Here is a 19407-nt window from a genome sequence, read left to right on the forward strand (position 1 = left end):
GTCAGGTCAAAAGTTAAGTTTGAAATTTATGGAACTAAAAAATAATATAATGCAGGTTTCATATTGACATCTGATCCTAGATGATGCACATAAGAAGGAGAGATGAAACAGACAGAAGAGGCAGTAGTTGGAATTCACTGGATGCACACATCCACATCCACTTGTCTAATTTATAAAGACTTTCATTATCATATTAGCATGTTATATTGTTGATGTACCATAAATTTTCACATGTAAATATTATATATAAGTTGGGAAGTAGTGGCAGAGAGGGATCTGGGAGGGAGAGAGGAGGGGAATGGAAAAAGTGGGATCAGTTCAGATAATGGAGGAGATTGGGGAGAAGTACAGAGGGTCAGGAATTTGAAAGGAGGTGTGTAGCAGTGGCGGGGGGTGGGGAGGCATAGGACTGGGAGTAGCCACTAGAAAGTCCCAGATGCCCGGGACCTAAGACTTTCCCAGGACCCAGCAGGGAGGACATTAGCTGAAAAACCCATCAAAGTAGAGAGAGAAACTGTACAGGCCATCTCCAGTGGATAGGCATGGCCTCTGGTTGAGGGATGGGGCCACCCACCAACCTCAAAAATTTTAATCTAGAATTCCTCCTATCAAAAGGAAATGCAGGGACAAAGAGTGGAGCAGAGACTGAGGGAAAGGTCATCCAGAAACTGCCCCACCTAGGGATCCATCCCATCTGCAGACACCAAACCCAGACACTATTGCTGATGCCAAGAAGTTCTTGCTGACAGGAGTACAGTATAGCTGTCCCCAGAAAGACTCTGCCAGAGACTGACCAATACAGATACAGATGTATGCAGGCAAACATGGAACTGAGCATGGGAACCCCAATGGAGAAGTTAGGACAAGGACTGGAGGAGCTGAAGGCTTTGGAACTACATACAAAGAAAAATATCACCCAACCAGAGCCCCCCAAAGCTCCCAGGGACTAAACCATCAACCAGAATACAAATGGAAGGACCCATGGCTGTAGCTGGATATGTAACAGAGGATGGCCTTATCACACCCTTGGTCCTCCTGTGAAGGCTCGATGCCCCAATATAGGGCAATGCTATGGCACTGAGGCAGAAATGGGCGGGTAAGAGAGCACCCACATAGTGGCAAGGGGGGTGACATAGGGAGATTGTGGAAGGGAATCTAGGAAGGGAGATAACATTTGAATTGTCAGTAAATGAATAAAAACAATAAAAAAAGAAAAATCAAAAGAAAAAATACCATCTTCTAGCAAAAAGCAATTGCCAACATGATAATGAAAATTCTATAGTTTCATTTTAATTTAATCCATATTATGTATTGAATCAGGTTTCATACAGTGTTTTACCATTTCCGTCTTTCTATGACTGTTTCTTTCTTTTGTGTCATTGATGTTTTTCATTAAAGCATTGACTACTAAATATTTTCTACATCCTAATCTACCAAGCATGTCTTTTCTATGTAGTGAATACCAATTTCTGCCAAGTTAGCCCTTTGATATTATTGCTTATTTTGAAGACTTTCTCTAGTTATTTTAAGAGCAATTTATTTTATTTAATGTACACATGTGTATAGTCGTTGGTAGACAAGATCAAGCCACCAAAAAATTCTAAAATGTATAGGGAAAGGGGCCCATGAATCTTGAACTCTAGCTGAGGAACTATTGGTATTGATGGCTGCTATGAGGGTAGTCAATTTTTTTCATTGATGTCCTCCATGCTCTAATGATCCCACATCTATATGAATACAGCAGCACTAAATGCACTCAATTTCTTTAGCAAGGTAGTCACCGAGAAAGAGTACCCAATGCTGTCCTTTAATATTATGGCTCTTACGCATACATGCACACACGTACACATGTACACATGCATGCACACACAACGTAGGGGTATTAAAAAATAAAGGGGCAGGAGATAAATGTACTGCTGCTCAATTCATCTTGCGAAGTGGCCACTCTTCTGCATAATCATACCCTCACTCCTCCTGAGTTCCTATCATAGCACCAATGGCAGCTATGACTAATTAGTACTCATGTCTGTTTCTTCTTCACACTCATTCGGTCTACTTTTTCTGAGCCCTGACACACTGAAGTAGATATGCACTTGCACTGGTGACCATTTTAATTTTCTATTCCTGCTCAGTTCCTAGGTGCTTTCCCCTAATCCTTGAGTTTCAAAACATTGTACATGTCATTTCTTCCATATTTACACTTTGAGCTATGACTTCTATAGCCAAACTTTCCATTTAAGTATGTGGACATTTCATAAACATCTCAAACTTCCCATGCTTAAGGCAACATCTATGTTTTCTCAACTGACCTTTATATTTTTCTCCCTCAAGCTCCAGTCCTCACATTGTAGTGTTTTATGGGCATTGATCATCCATTCGTGTATCAATCTAGAGGTTAAGGGTCATATTCCTAATTATTTCTCAGTATACAGTTAATATTCAAAATGATGTGTTAAGAAGGCAGATTGAACCTTTTGAAAATACTGCTGTGTTCTGTCAAGAGTGCAAGCTTCTTTTCTCATGGCATCGGAAGAACTTACTGGATCTCAATTTAATTCACAGGCCCTTCCTTGTGTGTCTTTACCTTTCCCTCTCCAAGCTCCTTTTACGAGGTTCTAATATTCAGTCTATGTGCTTTGATCACACTTTTTGATCTGCTCAGTGATTATCCTCAGGAAACCCCCTCTCAATGCTGTGTATAGAATTCTCAAAACTTGCCAGTCATTTCATGATTTCTGCAATGGGAGCCACATCTCATGATCAATTAAAACTTGATAATAACTTTCCTGCCAATCAGTGATGCTTTCAGAACTAGTAATTCTAACTGGGTGGGATAATGAGTGTTTGTGATCATATCACTTAGTGGGTGGAGGTTCAAGGTCAGGCTTGACTATACACCAGTTTCAAGGGCAGTCTGAACTTCATGAGAACTTGTTTATAACAGGAAATAACCCAAACCCATAATATAGCACAATATTAAGTTGGAAAATATATCACCTGTGAGATAGAGAGATAAGGGGGAATTTATTTTTTTATTTTAATCAATTTTATTGAGTAATCTATTTAGTATCTTCCTATACTAGCAACGACTAAGTGAATAGGGAGAGTTCATAATCTAGACTCAAATAAGTGTTCTTTTCTTTCTTCCCTTTTTTTAAAAAAAAAAATCACTATTGCAGGTGTGCTTTGCCTTATTAGCCCTAATACCCCACTGCTAGCACTCACATTAAATAAACACAAGAGTAGTTATTTGCATAACAAGATAGTGTGTGAGTTTAAACAATGTTCTCTTTATATAATAAGCATTCTTCCAAGTTCACAAAATTGGGAATCAATTTGCAAAATGTTAATTATTCAACCTCTTAGAATCATAACTATTATGTTTTTTATGAGTTTACTTTGCCTTTGAAAATGAATGTTTCACTGCTTGCCATGTTTTCCTGAAGAAAAACAGCAATTAGTGAGAAAAGATCACTTGACTGTAGGCTGAGAGCTGATCATGTTTGTAGGGAACAAAGACTTTCAACACAGTCTACTGCTTTCTTAGAGGTAAGCAGAATTGTGTCTGTGCTGAGGTAATGTTATCGGATACTCTGGTTTTCCTATGCCTTCACATAGGCAAGTCTGCACCCATGTGAGCAGCTAAGAATAAAGATGACAAGTAGGCCACTATATAAGAAATTCTGGTAATCCTAACAAGAAATAAGGATGACAATATAAGAATGATTCTGTACCTTGGGGGTCGGTGACATATATTCTAGAAAGTCTGTTAGGGTGATCATAAGATGAATTTGCATCCTGATTAATATGGACAATCAACAGCAAAGCTCAGAATCTAAAACTGGTTCAGTGATTTTAGCCATGGGACATTATAAAACATATAGTAAATGCTAGATGGAAAAAGTAGAGAGAAACATAAAGACCAATGTTAATGAGATCCTATGAGTAATAATTTACTCTCATCTACATTTTGCTTTAAAAGGTTGGTTGACATCCAAGGCTAGGCATATAGAGACTGTTATATGTGTTACACAGAAATTCATCCTGAGATTTATGGAAACTTGGAATAAACATGTGTCATCTGCATTCTTTTTTTTTTTTTTTTTTTAATATTTTTTATTACATCTTTTCCTCAATTACATTTCCAGTGCTATCCCAAAAGTCCCCCATACCCTCCCACCCACTCCCCTACCCACCCATTCCCATTTTTTTGGCCCTGGCATTCCCCTATATTGGGGCATATAAAGTTTGCAGGTCCAATGGGCCTCTCTTTCCATTGATGGCTGACTAGGCCATCTTTCGATACATATGCAGCTAGAGACAAGAGATCCGGGGTTCTAGTTAGTACATCATGTTGTTCCAACAATAGGGTTGCAGATCCCTTTAGCTCCTTGGGTACTTACTCTAGCTTCTCCATTGGGAGCCCTGTGATACATCCAATAGCTGACTGTGAACATCCACTCCTGTGTTTGCTAGGCCCCAGCATCGTCTCACAAGAGACAGCTATCTTTGGGTCCTTTCAGCAAAATCTTGCTAGTGTATGCAATGGTGTCAGCGTTTAGAAGTTGATTATGGGATGGATCCCTGGGTACGGCAGTCTCTAAATGGTCCATCCTTTCATCACCGCTACGAACTTTGTCTCTGTAACTCCTTCCCTGGGTGTTTTGTTCCCAATTCTGAGAAGGTGCACAGTGTCCACACTTTGGTCTTCATTCTTCTTGAGTTTCATGCGTTTAGCAAATTGTATCTTAAATCTTGGGTATCCTAAGTTTTGGGCTAATATCCACTTATCAGTGAATACATATTGTGTGAGTTCTTTTGTGATTGTGTTACTTCACTCAAGATGATGCCCTCCAGGTCCATCCATTTGGCTAGGAATTTCATAAATTCATTCTTTTTAATAGCTGAGTAGTACTCCATTGTGTAAATGTACCATAATTTCTGTATCCATTCCTCTGTTGAGGGACATCTTGGTTCTTTCCAGCTTCTGGCTATTATAAATAGGGCTGCTATGAACATAGTGGAACATGTGTCCTTTTTACCGGTTGGGACATCTTCTGGATATATGCCCAGGAGAGGTATTGCTGGATCCTCCGGTAGTACTATGTCCAATTTTCTGAGGAACCGCCAGACTGATTTCCAGAGTGGTTGTACAAGCTTGCAATCCCACCAACAATGGAGGAGTGTTCCTCTTTCTCCACATCCTCGCCAGCAACTGCTGTCACCTGAATTTTTGATCTTAGCCATTCTGACTGGTGTGAGGTGGAATCTCAGGGTTGTTTTGATTTGCATTTCCCTGATGATTAAGGATGTTGAACATTTTTTCAGGTGTTTCTCTGCCATTCGGTATTCCTCAGGCGAGAATTCTTTGTTCAGTTCTGAGCCCCATTTTTTAATGGGGTTATTTGACTTTCTGGAGTCCACCTTCTTGAGTTCTTTATATATATTGGATATTAGTCCCTTATCTGATTTAGGATAGGTGAAGATCCTTTCCCAATCTGTTGGTGGTTTTTTTGTCTTATTGATGGTGTCTTTAGCCTTGCAGAAGCTTTGTAGTTTCATGAGGTCCCATTTGTCAATTCTCGATCTTACAGCACAAGCCATTACTGTTCTATTCAGGAATTTTTCCCCTGTGCCCATATCTTCAAGGCTTTTCCCCACTTTCTCCTCTATAAGTTTCAGTGTCTCTGGTTTTATGTGAAGTTCCTTGATCCACTTAGACTTGACCTTAGTACAAGGAGATAGGAATGGATCGATTCGCATTCTTCTACATGTTAACAACCAGTTGTGCCAGCACCATTTGTTGAAAATGCTGTCTTTCTTCCACTGGATGTTTTTAGCTCCCTTGTCGAAGATCAAGTGACCGTAGGTGTGTGGGTTCATTTCTGGGTCTTCAATTCTATTCCATTGGTCTATTTGTCTGTCACTATACCAGTACCATGCAGTTTTTATCACAATTGCTCTGTAGTAGAGCTTTAGGTCCGGCATGGTGATTCCACCAGAGGTTCTTTTATCCTTGAGAAGAGTTTTTGCTATCCTAGGTTTTTTGTTATTCCAGATGAATTTGCAGATTGCACTTTCTAATTCGTTGAAGAATTGAGTTGGAATTTTGATGGGGATTGCATTGAATCTGTAGATTGCTTTTGGCAAGATAGCCATTTTTACAATGTTGATCCTGCCAATCCATGAGCATGGGAGATCTTTCCATCTTCTGAGATCTTCTATAATTTCTTTCTTCAGAGACTTGAAGTTTTTATTATACAGATCTTTCACTTCCTTAGTTAGAGTCACGCCAAGATATTTTATATTATTTGTGACTATTGAGAAGGGTGTTGTTCCCCTAATTTCTTTCTCAGCCTGTTTATTCTTTGTGTAGAGAAAGGCCATTGATTTGTTTGAGTTAATTTTATATCCAGCTACTTCACTGAAGCTGTTTATCAGGCTTAGGAGTTCTCTGGTGGAATTTTTAGGGTCACTTATATATACTATCATATCATCTGCAAAAAGTGATATTTTGACTTCATCTTTTCCAATTTGTATCCCTTTGATCTCCTTTTGTTGTCGAATTGCTCTGGCTAGGACTTCAAGTACAATGTTGAATAGGTATGGAGAAAGTGGACAGCCTTGTCTAGTCCCTGATTTTAGAGGGATTGCTTCAAGCTTCTCACCATTTACTTTGATGTTGGCTACTGGTTTGCTGTAGATTGCTTTTATCATGTTTAGGTATGGGCCTTGAATTCCTGATCTTTCCAAGACTTTTATCATGAATGGGTGTTGGATCTTGTCAAATGCTTTTTCCGCATCTAACGAGATGACCATGTGGTTTTTGTCTTTGAGTTTGTTTATATACTGGATTACGTTGATGGATTTCCGTATATTGAACCATCCCTGCATCCCTGGGATGAAACCTACTTGGTCAGGATGGATGATTGTTTTGATGTGTTCTTGGATTCGGTTAGCAAGAATTTTATTGAGGATTTTTGCATCAATATTCATAAGGGATATTGGTCTGAAGTTTTCTATCTTTGTTGGGTCTTTTTGTGGTTTAGGTATCAGAGTAATTGTGGCTTCATAGAATGAGTTGGGTAGAGTACCTTCTGTTTCTATTTTGTGGAATAGTTTGTGAAGAACTGGGATTAGATCTTCTTTGAAGGTCTGATAGAACTCTGCACTAAACCCATCTGGTCCTGGGCTTTTTTTGGTTGGGAGACTATTAATGACTGCTTCTATTTCTTTGGGGGATATAGGGCTGTTTAGATCATTAACCTGATCTTGATTCAACTTTGGTACCTGGTATCTGTCTAGGAACTTCTCCATTTCATCCAGGTTCTCCAGTTTTGTTGAGTATAGCCTTTGGTAGAAGGATCTGATGGTGTTTTGGATGTCTTCAGGATCTGTTGTTATGTCTCCTTTTTCATTTCTGATTTTGTTAATTAGGATGCTTTCCCTGTGCCCTCTAGTGAGTCTGGCTAAGGGTTTATCTATCTTGTTGATTTTCTCAAAGAACCAGCTCCTTGATTGGTTGATTCTTTGAATAGTTTTTCTTGTTTCCACTTGGTTGATTTCACCCCTGAGTTTGATTATTTCCTGCCGTCTACTCCTCTTGGGTGAATTTGCTTCCTTTTGTTCTAGTGCTTTTAGGTGTGTTGTCAAGCTGCTAATGTGTGCTCTTTCTAGTTTCCTTTTGGAGGCACTCAGAGCTATGAGTTTTCCTCTTAGAAATGCTTTCATTGCGTCCCATAAGTTTGGGTATGTTGTGGCTTCATTTTCATTGAACTCTAAAAAGTCCTTAATTTCTTTCTTTATTCCTTCCTTGACCAAGGTATCATTGAGAAGAGTGTTGTTCAGTTTCCACGTGAAGGTTGGCTTTCTATTATTTATTTTGTTATTGAAGATCAGCCTTATTCCATGGTGATCTGATAGGATGCATGGGACAATTTCAATGTTTTTGTATCTGTTGAGTCCTGTTTTGTGCCCAATTACGTGGTCAATTTTGGAGAAGGTACCATGAGGTGCTGAGAAGAAGGTGTATCCTTTTGTTTTAGGGTAAAATGTTCTGTAGATATCTGCCAGATCCATTTGATCCATAACTTCTGTTAGTTTCACTGTGTCCCTGTTTAGTTTCTGTTTCCATGATCTGTCCATTGGTGAAAGTGGTGTGTTGAAGTCTCCCACTATTATTGTATGAGGTGCAATGTGTGCTTTGAGATTTACTAAAGTTTCTTTAATGAATGAGGCTGCCTTTGTATTTGGAGCATAGATATTCAGGATTGATAGTTCCTCTTGGAGGATTTTACCTTTGATGAGTATGAAGTGCCCCTCCCTGTCTTTTTTGATGACTTTGGGTTGGAAGTCAATCTTATCTGATATTAGAATGGCTACTCCAGCTTGTTTCTTCAGACCATTTGCTTGGAAAATTGTTTTCCAGCCTTTCATTCTGAGGTAGTGTCTATCTTTTTCTCTGAGATGAGTTTCTTGTAAGCAGCAAAATGTTGGGTCTTGTTTGTGTAGCCAGTTTGTTAGTCTATGTCTTTTTATCGGGGAGTTGAGTCCATTGATATTAAGAGATATTAAGGAAAAGTAATTGTTGTTTCCTGTTATTTTTGTTGTTAAATTTGGCATTCTGTTCTTGTGGCTGTCTTCTTTTAGGTTTGTTGAGGGATTACCTTCTTGTTGTTTCTAGGGCGTGGTTCCTGTCCTTGTATTGGTTTTTTTCTGTTATTATCCTTTGAAGGGCTGGATTCGTGGAGAGATAATGTGTGAATTTGGCTTTGTCGTGGAATACTTTGGTTTCTCCATCTATGTTAATTGAGAGTTTGGCTGGGTATAGTAGCTTGGGCTGGAATTTGTGTTCTTTTAGTGTCTGTATAACATCTGTCCAGGATCTTCTAGCTTTCATAGTCTCTGGTGAAAAATCTGGTGTAATTCTGATAGGCTTGCCTTTATATGTTACTTGGCCTTTTTCTCTTACTGCTTTTAGTATTCTATCTTTATTTAGTGCATTTGTTGTTCTGATTATTATGTGTCGGGAGGTATTTCTTTTCTGGTCCAGCCTATTTGGAGTTCTGTAGGCTTCTTGTATGTTCATGGGCATCTCTTTCTTTAGATTTGGGAAGTTTTCTTCTATAATTTTGTTGAAGATGTTTGCTGGTCCTTTGAGTTGAAAATCTTCATTCTCATCCACTCCTATTATCCGTAGGTTTGGTCTTCTCATTGTGTCCTGTATTTCCTGGATGTTTTGAGTTAGGATCTTTTTGCATTTTCCATTTTCCTTGATTGTTGTGCCCATGTTCTCTATGGAATCTTCTGCACCTGAGATTCTCTCTTCCATCTCTTGTATTCTGTTGCTGATGCTTGCATCTATGGTTCCAGATTTCTTTCCTAGGGTTTCTATCTCCAGTGTTGCCTCATTTTGGGTTTTCTTTATTGTGTCTACTTCCCTTTTTAGGTCTAGTATGGTTTTGTTCATTTCCATCATCTGATTGGATGTGTTTTCCTGTTTCTCTTTAAGGACTTCTACCAGTTTGGTTGTGTTTTCCTGTTTTTCTTTAAGGACTTGTAACTCTTTAGCCATGTTCTCCTGTAGTTCTTTAAAGTCCTTCTTGATGTCCTCTACCATCATCATGAGATATGCTTTTAAATCCAGGTCTAGTTTTTCAGGTGTGTTGGGGTGCCCTGGACTGGGCGAAGTGGGAGTGCTGGGTCCTGATGATGGTGAGTGGTCTTGGTTTCTGTTAGTAAGATTCTTACCTTTACCTCTCGCCATCTGGTAATCTCTGGAGTTGTTATAGTTGTCTCTGTTCAGAGGTTGTTCTTCTGGGGATTCTGAGTATCCTCTGTCAGCAGACCTGTACAGACTAAGTTAGGCGGAGTCCCGGAGCCAAGATGGCGCTCCCTGCAGGGCAGGTCACTGTCCTCCGGCTGGGAGGGTGTCGGATGTCTGCGGCCCCAAAAGGGTGCTGCCTCAGCGGTTCTGTGGCTCCCGCCTGTCCCAGAAGCTGTCTGCCTCTGTGGTCCTCACTCTGACCTGTAGAGACTAAGCTCGGCGGAGTCCCGGAGCCAAGATGGCGTTCCCTGCAGGGCAGGTCACTGTCCTCCGACTGGGAGGGTGCCAGATGTCTGCGGCCCCAAAAGGGTGCTGCCTCAGCGGCTCTGTGGCTCCCGCCTGTCCCAGAAGCTGTCTGCCTCTGTGGTCCTCACTCTAACCTGTAGACTAAGTTCGGTGGAGTCCCGGAGCCAAGATGGCACTCTCTGCAAGGCAGGTCTCTGTCCTCCGGCTGGGAGGGTGCCGGAAGTCTGCGGCCCCAAAAGTGTGCTGCCTCAGCGGCTCTGTGGCTCCTGCCTGTCCCAGAAGCCGTCTGCCCCCGTGGTCCCCACTCTGACCTGTAGAGACTAAGCTCGGCGGAGTCCCGGAGCCAAGATGGCGCTCCCTGCAGGGCAGGTCACTGTCCTCCGACTGGGAGGGTGCTGGATGTCTGCGGCCCCAAAAGGGTGCTGCCTCAGCGGCTCTGTGGCTCCCGCCTGTCCCAGAAGCTGTCTGCCTCTGTGGTCCTCACTCTAACCTGTAGACTAAGTTCGGCGGAGTCCCGGAGCCAAGATCGTCATCTGCATTCTTGATGCAGAAATGCATTGTTTCTAAAGCCAAGTTTCAAACACATGGAGAAACATAAATGAGGAACTATAAGTATAAAGAAGCCCATTCATGGGCTTCGAATCACCATTCTTATTGGACATTAACTTCATGTTCAAGAGGTCGCGTGAAGCACTTCATATCAATGTTGTCACTCAAAGGCCACACTCCTGCTCTCTGAAACATACATTCCATAACAGAATGTAGTACAACTGAGTTATTATTACTTTTTCATACAATCTCATGAACCTTTACCTTTTATTTGTTTGTAGTTTTAAGATTCCACACAATGATTAGGAAAACGATATTACTCATCAGTGAAGGCTGCCGTATTTAGAGTTTGAGACCCCTATGGAGCATGTTCTGTAAACATTGTTAAAACAAAAAATACTATCTAAAATTATTATGCAGTCATGGTTTCCAATAATGAGGTATTGTTTCTGTATCGGCAGAAGGAGCTACATTGAAACTGAATCTTCTAGTCCTGAAGTTGTGGGGCAGATTGTGTAAACACAGTGTCTATCTTAGGGTAATAGCTTCTATAGCTTCTACAGCACAGTTAGCATGCATAGAAAGCCAGAGGTCACGGCTTTTTACAGGTTGCTTATGGATTAGTCGGCTTGATCTGATGAATCAGATGATAGTTAATGTGTTTTGAATCATGTTCAAATTAACAGAAAAGTCTGTCTGTCTGTCTGTCTGTCTGTCTCGGAGTCTCTGTCTCTCACTATGCCTCAGCCCCTCCTGGCATCCTTGCAGCTTAGATACACTGAATCTTTCTCATTTGTCCTCAGATGGGTAGTGGAGTAGCTTGTATACAGGCAATGTAGACCCTATCTAAAACATGAGGCAAAATGTAAGATGTTTCCTGTTATCTCCTAATTTTTGGCAGTTTTGAGCTATACTAAATAGAAAATTAATGTTCAGTTTGTTCTTAGCCTTCTTTAATAAAGTCCATGTTCATTGAACTTCTCAGAGACCTCTTGAATAGTGTAATGAAGTATATTACTTTGAGAACTTTCCTTACTATTCCTTGTGTAATCCTAGATACTTCCTTCAAGTAATATCTATATGTTAACATCCTGGTCAATGTAACTCATGGTCATGATTTTGATACATATTAAAAAGCTTTTAGTTCTATTAATTTTATACTATCTACTTTGTTTATATGGCATTACTTTTTAACATGGTATTATGTTTGTTTTGTTCATATGTTACTTAATGTTTATATAGTATTCCTTTAACTTAAATAAGTTATTAGTGTTTGCTTAATAAGTAACTTGCTGGTGAACTGTAAGTCCTACTCAATTAGACACATTTATATATGAGATACAGGCCCAGAAAAGTTCACCAAGCCTCTTCTGTTTACTATAGTTGAATCTTCAGTTCATTGATTGTAGACTGGTTTAGTGCCTGAATAAATAATTTAATTTTGTATATCAAACTATTTATTGTGACATCAAGTATTTTCTTGATTATTTTAGAATCCAGCAAAACCACTTGTGATGGCATGAACTAAAAATAGAAGCAAATGTTCAAAGAAAGTGGAACATCTATTGTGCAATATGATATTAACGCTTTTGAACGAGTGTCTCACATCCAAGAATTTATCAAAAGTTGTAACTACCATGTTTCAGGTCTGTATCATTCCCTTGAGCTTCAATATTATCATTTGAACAGCTAGTATTATCGTTTGATTTTATAGTTAATATGACAATCTTACATATCCTTTAAGTAATGTTATAAACTTGTAGTTTGGTTCAAAAGTGGTCACATAATTGCTAAAGCTGAAATGTTGACAAAAATGTTGCATTATATTCAGATTTTTATGAATAACAAGCTTAATCATGGGTCATTTCATTTCATCTAGGTTTAATTATTTAATGTATTTTATCAATATATTTTAAAGCCTCACAAACAGACAATCCAGTAATAAGTTTATTCTGAATGGTTATTTCCACAATTTACATATGCTAACATATTATCAAATATTTTATGTAATAGTTAAGTGTTTCAAGGACTTTTTAAAGACACATATTTTCTGTAATATTTTCCTATTGCAAGGAAGAAAATTTCTCTTTAGTTTAAGGTATACTCACAGAGATGCACACCACACTGTAATTAAATATCAAAAAATTACAAGTTTATTACTCCTTGTCTACTATTTTTCTAATCTGAAGAGATTTTATTTTTAAAATGCTGTGATTCTTTTTTTCTTTTTTTTCCCGAAAATTTTATACAGGAGTACTTAATTTATATCATTTTCACAACTCCATCTCCTTTATTCAAATTTTCTCTTCATCCCACTCCTTCTCAAACCCATGAGCTCTTCTTTCTTTATTATATATGTGTATTATATATATATATTACACATACATATATACACACATATATACATATATATGTATGTATGTATGTATGTATATATATATATACATATATATGTGTATATATAGGGTATTCTACCATGTTCATTTAGTGTTTCTCATATGTAAATGTGTATCTATTTAGATATATTTAGTACTGACCTTTTGGGAATGGATGACCTATCAGTTGGTTCATCCCTGGAGAAAATGGATTCTGCTTTCCTCAGCAGCTGTTGATTGACTGTAGTCCTTCATCTGATCTTGTATTTAAAATACAAAATGTGAGTAGCATAACCTCATATATAACATATTATAGTACTATATATTTTATACACATACTTTTAAAAGTTCCTGCCATTGAGCATTATCCTCAATTTTTGTTCCAAGAATAAACACATGGTCATACTTACACTATTAAATATATTAAATGTGTTTTCTTAAATATAAGACCGTTATTTCCAAAAATTGTAATCACATTTTCAAGTCAATAACCAAGTAGATATTTCCCTTATATAGGCAGTTTTATTTTCCTGTCCTCTGTATTATTTGTCCCCCAGTGGTACAACTATTGATATTCTTGTACTCTGAATCATAATACATGTGCATGTAAAGATTTGCAGAGTGTGTTTGCTTTCTTGACCCTCATAAAATTCTTTTTGTGAAGCACTGTTGTCATTGTTTTTTATTTCTGGGAAATATAGTTTAAACACAACAAGTTCAATAACATATCTAAGATATGCATTCAAACATTGAAATGGCTGAAATGTAATTTGAGTGTTATCAAGTCCATGAGATTTCTCAGTTTGTACTAATCTTAATCCACCTGGGGAATTATTAAGGGGAGAACTTCAGTTGATTTCCAGGAGTTATATATAGGAGTTAGATTCCAGGAGTTATTTAGGGACTATTATGATGATATAGAGTCCATTAAAGTAAACAGATCTGTAAATATTAAAATATTGTTCTTTTTATGGTTTTAGAGCTTTATTGTAGAAAGGCAGAGAGAAAGAGAGAAGATAGAAAGAGGGAGAGAGGTTGGCCAAGGCCATGTGGAGAGAAATGGGAAGGGAGAGAGAAGGAGGCTAGAGAGTAAGAAAGCTGAGAGCTTAAAGAGAGTGAGGAGGGCCCAAGAAGCCTAAAGTATTGTTCTTGATGAACCTAAGCAAGATGATCAGAATAGCTGAGAATATATTTGTCTTTTTAAGAGGTATTTTTTGTGTATGAATATTTTGCTTGCTTGTATGTTTGCACACTATGTGTATACCTGATGCATGTGGAAGTCAGAACAGTGCATCAGATCTCCTGGAGCTTGAGGAACAGGTGTGTGGGAGCCACCATGTATGATATAAAGGATACGTGGCCCTCCACAAGACCCACAAGAGCTTTCAACCACTGAGACAACTCTCCATCTCGAACAAATGTTTTCTCCTCTTGTTAGTTTCTGGAGATAGAGTTTCTCTGTGTATCTTGGGCTGGTTTCTAACTCAAGATTTTTCTCAATTGGACATTTCAAGTGTTGAGTGTACATGCAAAAACTGTGATGCCTAGCTTACCTTAATAATTTTAATAGTTGAAAAGGTGTGATTTTTCCAACAAACATTTGAAGAATTTCAAAATGGTAAGATCAATATATATATTTACTAATATCTTTGTTACTTTGAAACTTCCATTTGGTTTTAGATGTTCCTCAGCTTTTTTTTTTTTTTTTTTGACAAGTAAGCAGTCAGTGTGTGTTGGTGAGAGTGCCAATGAGTGATTTCTTGGAACTCTTTGAAAGGTTGTCAGGCTTGGCTTTCAGAGCCTCATGGAAAAAGTGAGGTCTAAAAACTGGTGTCATCAATGAAGAGCAAGCAGAACACTCTTCCATTGCTGGTGGGCATGTAATTCGTACAGCCACTATGGAAATAAATATGGCAATTTCTCAGAAAGATGGAAATAGATTTACCTCAAGATCCAATTATAACACTCTTATACATATATCACAAGGACACTTGCTCAAACATTATCACTGCTAATTTATTCATAATTACCAGAAACTGAAAACAATCTAGATGTCTCTCAGTGGAGAAATTGATAAAATAAATGTGGTAGGTTACACAATAGAACAGAGTTCTATCTATCTATCTATCTATCTATCTATCTATCTATCTATCTATTCTATCTATCTCCAAATATCTATCTATCTATCTATCTATCTATCTATCTATCTATCTATCTCCAAATATCTATCTATCTATCTATCTATCTATCTATCTATCTATCTATCTATCTATCTATCTATCTATCTCCAAATATCTATCTATCTATCTATCTATCTATCTATCTATCTATCTCCAAATATCTATCTATCTATCTATCTATCTATCTATCTATCTATCTATCTATCTATCTATCTTTTGGTGTTTTGAGACAGGTTTCTTTGTGTACTGTACTGGACCTCATCCTCAGAGGTCTTCCTGCCTCTGTCTCTCGATTGCTGGGAATAAAGGCATGCACCACCACCACCTATCCCATACTCAGCTCTTAAAAAATGAGATCATGATATGTGCAAGCAAACAGATGAAACTAGAAACAAGTCATTCTGAGTGAAGTAGCTCATACTCAGAAAGAAAAATATGGCATGCATAAGACCTGCAACTAAAGAAAGTGAGACCCTGAGACACTCAGCTCTAAATGAAATATATCCATCAAATCCCTCTCCTCAGATCTCCAGAAACCCCTCAGAAAAAGAGAAAGAAGGAGTGGGGAAGCCAAAGAAGATGGAGGATACCAAGAGAAAAATTCCTGCTAATGCAACTGAGTAAAATTCATACTACTTCAGAGAGTACTCAACAAATGCAGAGCCTACACATTTCTGCATCGACTCTGGAGGACCACCGTGTTTAAACCTCTGTGTCAAGATTACCACCCACTAAAAATCTTTGGAGACAAATTATTAGTTTAATTCAGAAACCTAAAAAAATTAAAGAAATTTCATTAACTTCAGTAAATCTAGTGTCTATATAGCATTTCACTTAATGAAAACTTTCTGTATGTTTATCAAAAGTATTTAAGTTAGAATTATGAGAAGAATTTGTCTGCTATAATAAGTAAATGAACAAGAAAACACTTAAAATATGAAAAATAAAGTTTACTTAAAACAAAAATAAAACAAAACAAGGCAAGAATGGGTGTTATCAATTTCAGAAATTGCTTCCCATATATCTAGCCACCTTTCCTTTCTTTGCCTAGTTATCTCATCTCAGTTTTGCTGCCTCCCATTCTTCCATACTGTTTGCGTGAGTCCCTTGTGATACAGTTAAGTGTTACCTTATTTAGCATTGCCCTAATGTGTTGAATGATTTCACAGGATGGTATGTGCCCTGGCATATTATCTTGTTGAACTATTCAATTAAATATGATAATGTTGAGCACACTGACACTGTTAAACACTCAGGTGAATGAGCAATTCACTGTGAAGTGCAGAAATACTGAAAGTCATCTACATGACTGTAAACAATATTTATTTTTTTATATAACTATTTCATGTTTCTGGTTGATGAGGTAGATCAGAAATAATATTAATAATCTCCAACATTTGGAAGACTTAATTAATGCCAAAGAAATTATTTTTAGATTTATCTTGACAAAAGTAATAACTAAAATGTAAATGTGATGATAAACTTTCTTCTCTAGCATTCACAAAGTATGTCAAGTTATACTATGCTGCATTTATTCATTTTTTAAAGCCCTATCAGCATAATTTCTGGCCTTTCTTTACATACAGTACACAGTTACCTCAAGTACATATATAGTGTGTGCTTGTCCATCATATCTGCATCAATTTTGTTATACTCTCTATTCATGTAGTTCAGCTATTTAAATATCCTTTGTTCTGGTACAAAAAAAAATGTTAGGTGTCAAAGAAAAAGTTCAAACATTTAGTACACAAAATAATGGACCTACTGATAATGTCTTGTAGTGGCAACTGCAAAAGTATCTGTTTGTATTGTGATGGAATTTCAAAATGAATAATGGTACTTTGACCATGAAATATTCACTCTTGAGTAAATTTTATTGAGAAAGTTTTTCTTATGCTGCTACAAATTCCTATTTCTGCTAGTGAAATATTAGCATCCATAGTTCACACTAGTATCATTACTTAAATAAAATAAAATGGGATGATTTATTTAAGGGAACTGCACAAATGTTTAATTTTCTATGTTGAAAATATTCAGAGGGAATGGGCATGGAGGAGGTGCTGTGTGAGGGGAGACCAGGGTTGGGGCAGTGATTGGGATGTAGTGTGGAAAAAAAATTACCCAGAACTCCAACAAAAGAAAACAAAAATATTCATAGAACCCAATTTAAACAATGAAAATATATTGTTTATAGAATATAGATTTTAAATTTATTTTTATAGAAAGCAGTTAACATAATGAAAATTTTTGAGAGATTTACTGTCTTTTTATATTTAGAAATTCTAACCTTGTTTCTATATCATTTATCATAATAAATTTCATAATTTAATGAGTTGTAAATGAGATGAAATTTAGAAAATATTAGTGACTAACAAATTTACAAGATTTTGATGATTAAAAAAGCCTTAGATTATTCTGATAGTTAATGATATTGCTACATAAATCAAACAGAGTAGAAAATTGTATCATATCAGTGCATCGCAAAGTTAATATTTTAGATGTCAGTTTTCTATCAGTTGGCCCATAGAATTTATACTATCTTCAAAATATTCCAAGTTTCTTCACAGACATTGACAAAATCATTATAAGATGCTTATAAATAAGCACATATTTCAGAGTAACCAAAACACCATGTTTATCACTGTAGAGGTTACAGGAATTTAGAGACTGAAACCTACAAATGAGATATAATAAAGCCTCATGCTACAACCAACTTTATTCAGAGCATCAGAAAACTTATAATCTCTGTGTTAAAAGCAATAATGTGAGCAAAGTTCTTATGACTTCAAGCTGCATGTGATAAGTATTTCAAAAGAACATGTTTATTCATTGTGTATATAAACAAGTAAACTCAGATTTATCTCAAATCTATCTACTATGCCTGAGAGGAACATGAAGGTACATTCCCAGAACAATTCAGTATTCTGATGTCATAAGTCTCTTGGCTTTTTGTTGTTGTTGTTGTTGTTGGAGTTTTCTCACAAGCACTCCAAATTTTCCTCACATGTCTCTATTCCTGGAGAGGGTACAGATATACCAGAACTTGAAACAGTGATTGGGGTATGTACTGGCTAGTTTTGTGTCAACTTGACACAGCTGGAGTTATCACAGAGAAAGGAGCTTCCATTGAGGGAATGCCTCCATGAGATACAACTGTAAGGCATTTTCTCAATTAGTGATCAAGGAAAGGCCCCTTGTGGGTGGTACCATCTCTGGGCTTGTAGTCTTGGGTTCTATAAGAGAGCAGGCTGAGCAAGCCAATAAAGAACATCCCTCCATGGACTCTGCATCGGTTCCTGCTTTCTGACCTGTTTGAGTTCCAGTCCTGACTTCTTTGGTGATGAACAGCAGTATGGAATTGTAAGATGAATAAACTCTTTCCTCCCCAACTTGCTTCTTGGTCATGATGTTTGTGCAGGAATAGAAACCCTGACTAAGACAGGGTACTATGTCTCTCCTATTCTAAGACAACTGCTTTCTTCTGATCATTGAAAGATTTTATGTGTTTCTTTTTTATTATATTTGATATTATTTAAAACAATTTTGTATTTCTTTGTAAATTTTGGATATTACCCCTGTATTGGACGTAGGGTTGGTAAAGATCTTTTCCCAATCTGTAGGTTGCTGTCTTGAACTATCAACGATGTCCTTTTCCCTTACAGAAACTTTTCAATTTTATGAGGTCCCATTTGTCAGTGGTTGATTTTAGGGTCTGAGTAATTGGTGTTTTGTTCAGGAAAATTTCCCATGTGCCTATGTGTTTGAGACTCTTTCCCACTTTCTCTTCTATTTGACTTAGCTTATCTGGTTTTATGTGGCAGTCCTTGATCTACTTGGACTTGAGCTTTGTACAAGGAGATAAGAATGGATCTATTTGCATTTTTCCTCATGTCTACCACCAATTCAGCCAGCACCATTTGTTGAAAATGCCTTCTTTTTTTCTACTGGACAGTTTTGAATTCTTTGTCAAAGATCAAGTGATCCTAGGTGTGTGGGTTTATTTCTGGGTCTTCAGTACTAATCCATTGACCTACTTGCCTGACTCTGTACCAATACCATGTAGTTTTTATCACTATTGCTCTGTAGTGCAGCTTGAGGTAAGGGATGGTGATTCCCCCAGAAGTTCTTTTATTGTTGAGAATAATTTTCGCTATCATTGTTATTTTGTTTGTTTGTTTGTTTTTGTTGTTATTGTTGTTGTTACAGATGAATTTAAGAATTGCTTTTTCTA

General features: G+C 37.3%; 1 long non-coding RNA gene across 1 annotated transcript in view; it reads left to right on the forward strand.

Annotated features, from left to right (window-relative positions):
* Nucleotides 1-12390, forward strand: part of LOC147004397 (uncharacterized) — a 302085-nt gene extending 289695 nt beyond the window's left edge. The window contains exon 3 of the long non-coding RNA XR_015047259.1: nt 12115-12390. This is a non-coding gene — a long non-coding RNA (uncharacterized LOC147004397). The remainder of the gene's footprint in view (nt 1-12114) is intronic.
* Nucleotides 12391-19407: the final 7017 nt, after the last annotated feature.

This window comes from Mus caroli, unplaced genomic scaffold (genome assembly GCF_978045245.1).
Source record: "Mus caroli unplaced genomic scaffold, Mus_caroli_1 scaffold_6, whole genome shotgun sequence".
NCBI lineage: Eukaryota > Metazoa > Chordata > Mammalia > Rodentia > Muridae > Mus > Mus caroli.